Below are 9,463 nucleotides of genomic sequence, written 5' to 3'. Positions count from 1 at the left end.
ATCCCAGAGGCTGAGTGAACATGGGACTGAATTTTTCTGAGACAGGTGATAGTCATCCAGAATGGTTCAGAAATCAGTCACGAATTGTGAATACACATTATCCACAATAGCAGAGGGAAGATGCTTTCACTTTTTCCATAAAGAAAGCAAGCAGTGACATAACTACATATTGATGTGAATAACCATGGGGAAGTATTTAACATCACCAAGAAAGCTTTTAATTTTTTTTAAATTTTACACTCCAGATTTTATTACCCTCCTAGTGTACTCTCCAACTGTTCCACATCCCATACCTCCTCCACACCCCCTTTCTCTCTCCACTAGGATGTCTCTACCCCACCCACCCCCACCAGACCTCTAAACTCCCTGTGGCCTCCAGTCTCTTGAGGGTTAGGTGTATCTTCTCTGACTGAACCCAGACCCAGGAGTCCTCTGCTGTATATGTGTTGGAGGCCTCATCTCACCTGCCTGGTTGGTGAAGCAGTGTTTGGGAGATCTTGGGGGTCCAGGTTAATTAAGACTGTTGGTCCCCCTACAGGGTTGCCCCCCTCCTCAGCTTCTTCCAGCTATTACACAATGGAATACTACTCAGTTATTAAAAATGAGGACATCCTGGGGCTGGGGATTTAGCTCAGTGGTAGAGCGCTTACCTAGGAAGCGCAAGGCCCTGGGTTCGGTCCCCAGCTCCGAAAAAAAGAACCAAAAAAAAAAATGAGGACATCCTGAGTTTTGCAGGCAAATGGATGGAACTAGAAAATATTATCCTACACTTCTCTGCACCCAAATCCCGTGGGAGGGAGAGCTAAACCTACAGAGAGGCAGACACGCCTGGGAAACCAGAAGAGACTGCACTCTGCACACATCTCTGACGCCAGAGGAAAACACCAAATTCCATCTGGAACCCTGGTGAACGGAGGCTCCCAGGAAGGGTGGCGCAGATCTTCCTGGTTGCTGCCACCGTGGAGAGCTCGTAGGCAGCACCCCACGAGCAAACTTGAGCCTCGGGACCACAGGTAAGACCAACTTTTCTGCTGCAAGTGACCTGCCTTGTGAACACCAGACACAGGCCCACAGGAACAGCTGAAGGCCTGTAGATAGGAAAAATTACATGCCCGAAAGCAGAACACTCTGTCCCCATAACTGGCTGAAAGAAAACAGGAAAACAGGTCTACAGCACTCCTGACACACAGGCTTATAGGACAGTCTAGCCACTGTCAGAAATAGCAGAACAAAGTAACACTAGAGATAATCTGATGGCGAGAGGCAAGCGCAGGAACCCAAGCAACAGAAACCAAGACTACATGGCATTATCAGAGCCCAATTCTCCCACCAAAGCAAACACGGAATATCCAAACAAACCAGAAAAGCAAGATCTAGTTTCAAAATCATATTTGATCAGGATGCTGGAGGACTTCAAGAAAGACATGAAGAACTCCCTTAGAGAACAAGTAGAAGCCAACAGAGAGGAATCGCAAAAATCCCTGAAAGAATTCCAGGAAATCATAAAAAAACAAGTAGAAGCCCATAGAGAGGAGGCACAAAAATCCCTGAAAGAATTCCAGGAAATCATAAATAAACAAGTAGAAGCCCATAGAGAGGAGTCACAAAAATCCCTGAAAGAATTCCAGGAAAACACAATCAAACAGTTGAAGGAATTAAAAATGGAAATAGAAGCAATCAAGAAAGAACACATGGAAACAACCCTGGATATAGAAAACCAAAAGAAGAGACAAGGAGCTGTGGATAGGAGCTTCACCAACAGAATACAAGAGATAGAAGAGAGAATCTCAGGAGCAGAAGATTCCATAGAAATCATTGACTCAACTGTCATAGATAATGTAAAGTGGAAAAAGCTACTGGTCCAAAACATACAGGAAATCCAGGACTCAATGAGAAGATCAAACCTAAGGATAATTGGTATAGAAGAGAGTGAAGACTCCCAGCTCAAAGGACCAGTAAATATCTTCAACAAAATCATAGAAGAAAACTTCCCTAAGCTTAAAAAAGAAATACCCATAGGCATACAAGAAGCCTACAGAACTCCAAATAGATTGGACCAGAAAAGAAACACCTCCTGTCACATAATTGTCAAAACACCAAACGCACAAAATAAAGAAAGAATATTAAAAGCAGTAAGGGAAAAAGGTCAGGTAACATATAAAGGCAGACCTATAAGAATTACACCAGACTTTTCGCCAGAAACTATGAAAGCCAGATGATCCTGGACAGATGTCATACAGACCCTAAGAGAACACAAATGCCAGCCCAGGTTACTGTATCCTGCAAAACTCTCAATTAACATAGATGGAGAAACCAAGATATTCCATGACAAAACCAAATTTACACAATATCTTTCTACAAATCCAGCACTACAAAGGATAATAAATGGTAAAGCCCAACATAAGGAGGCAAGCTATACTCTAGAAGAAGCAAGAAACTAATCGTCTTGGCAACAAAACAAAGAGAATGAAAGCACACAAACATAACCTCACATCTAAATATGAATATAACAGGAAGCAATAATCACTATTCCTTAATATCTCTCAATCTCAATGGCCTCAACTCCCCAATAAAAAGACATAGATTAACAAACTGGATACGCAATGAGGACCCTGCATTCTGCTGCCTACAGGAAACACACCTCAGTGACAAGGACAGACACTACCTCAGAGTGAAAGGCTGGAAAACAACTTTCCAAGCAAATGGTCAGAAGAAGCAAGCTGGAGTAGCCATTCTAATATCAAATAAAATCAATTTTCAACTAAAAGTCATCAAAAAAGATAAGGAAGGACACTTCATATTCATCAAAGGAAAAATCCACCAAGATGAACTCTCAGTCCTAAATATCTATGCCCCAAATACAAGGGCACCGACATACGTAAAAGAAACCTTACTAAAGCTCAAAACACACATTGCACCTCACACAATAATAGTAGGAGACTTCAACACCCCACTCTCATCAATGGACAGATCATGGAAACAGAAATTAAACAGAGACGTAGACAGACTAAGAGAAGTCATGAGCCAAATGGACTTAACAGATATTTACAGAACATTCTACCCTAAAGCAAAAGGATATACCTTCTTCTCAGCTCCTCATGGTACTTTCTCCAAAATTGACCATATAATTGGTCAAAAAACGGGCCTCAACAGGTACAGAAAGATAGAAATAATCCCATGCGTGCTATCGGACCACCACGGCCTAAAACTGGTCTTCAATAACAATAAGGGAAGAATGCCCACATATACGTGGAAATTGAACAATGCTCTACTCAATGATAACCTGGTCAAGGAAGAAATAAGGAAAGAAATTAAAGACTTTTTAGAATTTAATGAAAATGAAGGTACAACATACCCAAACTTATGGGACACAATGAAAGCTGTGCTAAGAGGAAAACTCATAGCGCTGAGTGCCTGCAGAAAGAAACAGGAAAGAGCATATGTCAGCAGCTTGACAGCACACCTAAAAGCTCTAGAACAAAAAGAAGCAAATACACCCAGGAGGAGTAGAAGGCAGGAAATAATCAAACTCAGAGCTGAAATCAACCAAGTAGAAACAAAAAGGACCATAGAAAGAATCAACAGAACCAAAAGTTGGTTCTTTGAGAAAATCAACAAGATAGATAAACCCTTAGCCAGACTAATGAGAGGACACAGAGAGTGTATCCAAATTAACAAAATCAGAAATAAAAAGGGAGACATAACTACAGATTCAGAGGAAATTCAAAAAATCATCAGATCTTACTATAAAAGCCTATATTCAACAAAACTTGAAAATCTGCAGGAAATGGACAATTTCCTAGAGAGATACCAGGTACCGAAGTTAAATCAGGAACAGATAAACCAGTTAAACAACCCCATAACTCCTAAGGAAATAGAAGCAGTCATTAAAGGTCTCCCAACCAAAAAGAGCCCAGGTCCAGACGGGTTTAGTGCAGAATTCTATCAAACCTTCATAGAAGACCTCGTACCAATATTATCCAGACTATTCCACAAAATTGAAACAGATGGAGCACTACCGAATTCCTTGTATGAAGCCACGATTACTCTTATACCTAAACCACAGTCATCTAATTAGACAAGATGGATGAAGCAAAGAAGTGCAGGTCGATAGGAGCCGGATGTAGATCTCTCCCGAGAGACACAGCCAGAATACAGCAAACACAGAGGTGTATGCCAGCAGCAAACCACTGAATTGAGAATAGGACCCCCGTTGAAGGAATCAGAGAAAGAACTGGAAGAGCTTGAAGGGGCTCGAGACCCCATATGTACAACAATGCCAAGCAACCAGAGCTTCCAGGGACTAAGCCACTACCTAAAGACTATACATGGACTGACCCTGGACTCTGACCTCATAGGTAGCAATGAATATCCTAGTAAGAGCACCAGTGGAAGGGGAAGCCCTGGGTCCTGCTAAGACTGAACCCCCAGTGAACTAGATTGTTGGAGGGAGGGCGGCAATGGGGGGAGGATGGGGAGGTGAACACCCATAAAGAAGGGGAGGGGAGAGGGGGCTGTTTGCCCGCAAACCGGGAAACGGAATAACACTCGAAATTTATATAAGAAATACTCAAGTTAATAATAATAAAAAAAACAGAAAATATTATCCTAAGGGAGGTAACTCAGATCCAAAAGGACATATAGAGTATATTCTCACTAATAAGAAGATGTTAGCCAAAAAATGTACAGGATACCCAAGATACAGTCCACAGGACTCAAAGAGGCCAACAAGCTGAAAGGCCCAAGTGAGGATGCCTCAGTCCTACTTGGGAGGGAGAAGAAGTCAATCACATTGGGGGGGGGGCAGAGGGAGGAAGGAACTTGGGTGTGAAAGGAGACAGGGAGGGGAAGAGGGGAGCAAGATCAGGTAGTGGATGGGTGGAAAGACCTGACGTCCCAAGGGCCAGCAGAAAGAATGAAAACAGGTGACCACAGTAGGAAGGGGGTTGGGAGGACGCTCTAGAATATACCAGAGACCTGGGAATTGAGAGATCATCAGGACTCAAGGAGGTGGGGGCCTAGATGAAATGTCCCTACAGTGGAGGAGGGAACTTGTTGAGACCATATCCTATAGAAAGACAGGGCATCAAGTGAGGGATGGGGTTGCCATCCCACAGTAAAAACTCTGACCCATACTTTTTCCTGTCTGAAAGAACTGCAGGGATGGAAATGGAGAAGAGCCTGAGGAAAAGCAGGTCCAGTGACAGGCCCAAAGTGGGACCCAGCTCAAGCGGAGGTCCTAAGACCTGACACCATTACTGAGGCTGTGGGTTTGTTCACAAAAAGAAAACTATCATGACTGCTTTCCAAAAGATCCAACAAGCAGCTTAGAGAGTCAGATGCAGGTATGTGCACCCAACCAATGAACAGAAACTGCTGACCCCTCTGGTTGAACCAAGAAAACTTTTACGATTCAGAAACCAAGGACAACAACAAACAACAACAACAACAACAACAACAACAACAACAACAACAACAACAAAAAGACACACAGTGTCCCACCATTTGACACCATGACTGCATAGCTATAAAAAGTGTGTCTCCCTTTTGAAAGCACCAAGGGTAGAATACAGAGTCCTAGCAAACTGTATAAGCACAAATCCTGTCAACTGTAATTACTGCAAGGTTTCACAATCCTTATGAGTTTACAGCACACTTAGATAAGCAACCTGGTTATCTGCATGGCAGTCCCCCTTTGGAAAAGCATATCACATCCTCTCCAGACAACTCCCCAAGATTCTGGAGCCTGGAGTCATCCTGTGATGTTATCTATTGCCTAGCTTTGCAATGGTAGAAAGAAAACCCCGAATTTTCCCATCTCTGCAACATCATAGATATTCCACAGTATTGGCTTAGCAGGTGGGTGCCTTGAAATTTCAGCTTAGGAGACTGACTGTAACCTAAGCTAGCTGGGTGTCTTGCATTAGAGGGTATACATGTTGTTATGTGGAGGGAAACAAATGTAGTCATAAGGTATAATAAGGATGTAAGGGTATTTGTCCCCCAGTCCCCAAATCAAGGGCATGATCAGCCATATATTGACTGATTCCAGACTCAGGAGTCTTCCTCCCTCTGCTATTCTCAGGCTCATGAAACCAACAAGGAAGTGAGAAAGCACCATGAATCTAAGCTGCAGCTTAGAATCTGACCTGTAGTTACATGAAAGGGTCTTATGGCTCTTGAAGTCATATTGTCTCCAGAGCATATTAGAGATAAAGAAAATATCATTCTCAGTGAGGTGACTCAGACCCAAAAGGATATGCATGCTATGTACTCACTAATAAGTGGATATTAGCCAAAAAACAAACAAACAAAAAACCAAAAACCTACAGAATACCCAGGATATAGTCCACAGAACTCAACAAGTTTAGCAAGCTGAAGGGCCCAAGTGAGGATGCCTCAGTCCTACTTGGGAGGGAGAAGAAAGCAATCACATTGGGGTGGGGCGGAGAGAGGGAGGGGAAGAGGGGAACATGATCAGGTATTGGGTTGGGGAAAAGGACTGAAGCTCTGAGGGCCAACAGAAAGAATGGAAACAGGCAACCTCAGGAAGTAGGAGGTTGGGAGGATCCTCCAGAATATACCAGAGACCTAGGAGGTGAGATACTCTAGAGACTCAAAGGTAAGGATCATATATGAAATATCCTATAGTAGGGAAAGGGAACTAGTAGAGCCTAACTCCAGCAGGAAGTCAGGGCATCAAGTGAGGGATGGGGTTGCTATCCCACAGTCAAAATTTGTGACCTGTAATTGTTCCTGTCTGAAAGAACTTCAGGGGAAAAAATGGAGAAGAGCCTGAAGAAAAGGAGGCATAGAACCAGGACAAAAGTGGGATCCAGCTCAAGGGGTGATCCCAAGGCCTGACACTAATATTGAGGCTATGAAATGTTCATAAAAGTGGGCTATCATGACTGCCCCCTGAAAGACCCAACAAGCAGCTGAAAGAGTCAGATGCAGATATGTGCACCCAACCAATGGACAGAAGCCGGTGATCCCTGTGGTTAAATTAGAGAAAAGCTGGAAGAAGCTGAGAAGGAGGGTGACCCTATAGAAGGACCAACGGTGTCAATTAACCTGGACCCCAGAGATCTCTCAGACACCAAACCACCAACCAGGCAGCATACACCAGCTGAGATGATGCCCCCAACACATAGACAGCAGAGGACTGCAAGGTCTGGGTTCAGTCAGAGAAGATGCACCTAACCCTCAAGAGACTGGAGGCCCCAGGGAGTAGGAAGGTCTGGTGGGTTGAGGGTTAGGGGTGGGGACATCCTCCAGGAGACAGGGATGGGGTAGGGGAGGAGGTATGGGATGGGGAACAATCAGAATGTGGACCAGGAGGGCGATGACTTCTGGGGTGTAAAAAATAAAATTAAATAAAACCAAGAGAGAGAGAGAGAGAGAGAGAGAGAGAGAGAGAGAGAGAGAGAGAGAGAGAGAGAGAGAGAGAGAGTTTCGGACAGCATGGGTTACAGAGAGAAACTCTGTCCAATTAGAAAGTGGTGGGTGGTTGGCCACTTGCATAACATTTGTGCCATTATTGAGCCAGTGAGCATAGCTTAGCAGGCCCATCACTAGTGAGGCTCACAGCCGGATAAGACTGATGATTACATTTCTTCTCTTGTCCTATGCACAACATTTTTCAGCACTATGAGCACTAGCCAGTAGTGATGAAGCTTGGAGCTCAGAACCAAAGCACTAAATTGATTACTAGTGATGTGCTTATAAACACATAAATTATTACATTTCTTGGCCTTCATCAGGGAAGTGTCTTCTTGCAGATGATGGTAGTTAAACACAGAGACCCACAACTGGTCCACATGTAGAGAGTAAGTGATGACAGAGTGTACAGTCCTAAATGGAACATCAATATTGCACCTGTCCCTCTATGGTTTAGGGATTATTGCAGAAGAAGGGTTGGAAATATTGTAAGTGGCAGAGGTCATGGATGGATTTAAGGAAATGGTATTTTCTGGACACAATAGGGCAGTTGCATATATGAAGTCACAGTGGTTGTGACAGCATACATAATGCATGGGCAAGGAGGTAGATGAACACAAATTCTCAGTGAGGTGAGGACATATGGCAAGTGATAAGTGTTGGGAGAAGGAGAGTCAGCTTTTCCTATGGCAATGACCCATGATAGGTTAGTCCCATTCTAGAATTTAGTCACACACACGTAAGAATTTGGAGAACACAAATTTGACTTAATGATTTTTTAATGTGGATTGTCAATTTCTCTTGCATATTTCAGAGGATTTCTTTATCTCATAGCTTTGATGACTTAACTATAACATTGTATGGTAAAGATCTTTTATAGTATGACTATAAGAATCATGCACATGAAGAAGAATCAATCTTTTCCACAAATAGAAAGGTTTTCTGCTATTATTTCATTGAGTAGGTTTTTTACACTAAAACTTTAAGGAGAGCATGGTATTAGTGTTTTGAGAATTTCATACAATCTATTTTAATCTATTTTATCATTTTCAACTCTTCCTTCAACTCACCCCAGATCTATCCAAATTTACATCTTCTTAAAAAAACTCATTAGACCATTCTAGATACCCAGCTAAAGAAATATCTATAGACCTATACTTATAGCAACATTCATTACAGCTAAGATATGGAATCATGTAGGTTATCAATAGTAGATGAATGAATGAACAGAATGTGGAATTCTACTTATAAATATCGTGCAGTATGCACTATTATTTGACCACTGGGAAGAATGAAATCCTGCCATTTGCAACAACACAGATGGCAGTGGAAGACTTTAAGTGTAAAAATAAAATCAGACATAGTGAGTAAGGCAAATATTGCATGTTGCTTCTAATATTTTGATGGTTAAAAAAATCAACTTGAAATTAAGACAGTGTTTTTTAGAGACTAAGAATGATACACAAAGGAAGTGGGAAATAGGAATTATATTTGAAAAGTTCATGCTTCATGTGTGAATAGAATAACATACTGTAACACATCACAAGGTACAAGTAATATATGCTAATACATTTTTGAAAAGAATTATGGTCTGAGATTTAACCCTATATTCAGTTTTATCATGTTAGACTGACATTAATTTCATAATACTTGGAGAAGACAAGAAACAGATTTTGTTATTCGTGGTATGTTGACAGCATGAGATTCCTGATTGTATTTGTTCCCCTTTTGTCCCTATTGCAAACTAAAAAATGTGTGTCTAAACTCCCAATATGAGGTTAACCTAAGGTTGTTGGCCTTTGGAGAGGTAAACTACCTGATAGTGTTTGACATGTCATGACAAAAATGAGTAACCTTGTAAGAAGTGACAGGATACAATTTGTCTTGATCTCAACCCTGTCCCCTTCCTCTTTAGGAAGATCTGAGATGTGAGGATATGGGAGGGTGGCTAACTAAACCAGGAAGAAGGCCTTCATCAGACATTTGGGATTTTTCTGGTATTTAGACCTTAGACCATACAGAA

Source organism: Rattus norvegicus, chromosome X, assembly GCF_036323735.1.
Source record: "Rattus norvegicus strain BN/NHsdMcwi chromosome X, GRCr8, whole genome shotgun sequence".
NCBI classification, from domain to species: domain Eukaryota; kingdom Metazoa; phylum Chordata; class Mammalia; order Rodentia; family Muridae; genus Rattus; species Rattus norvegicus.
Note: the sequence above shows the minus strand (reverse complement) of the source record.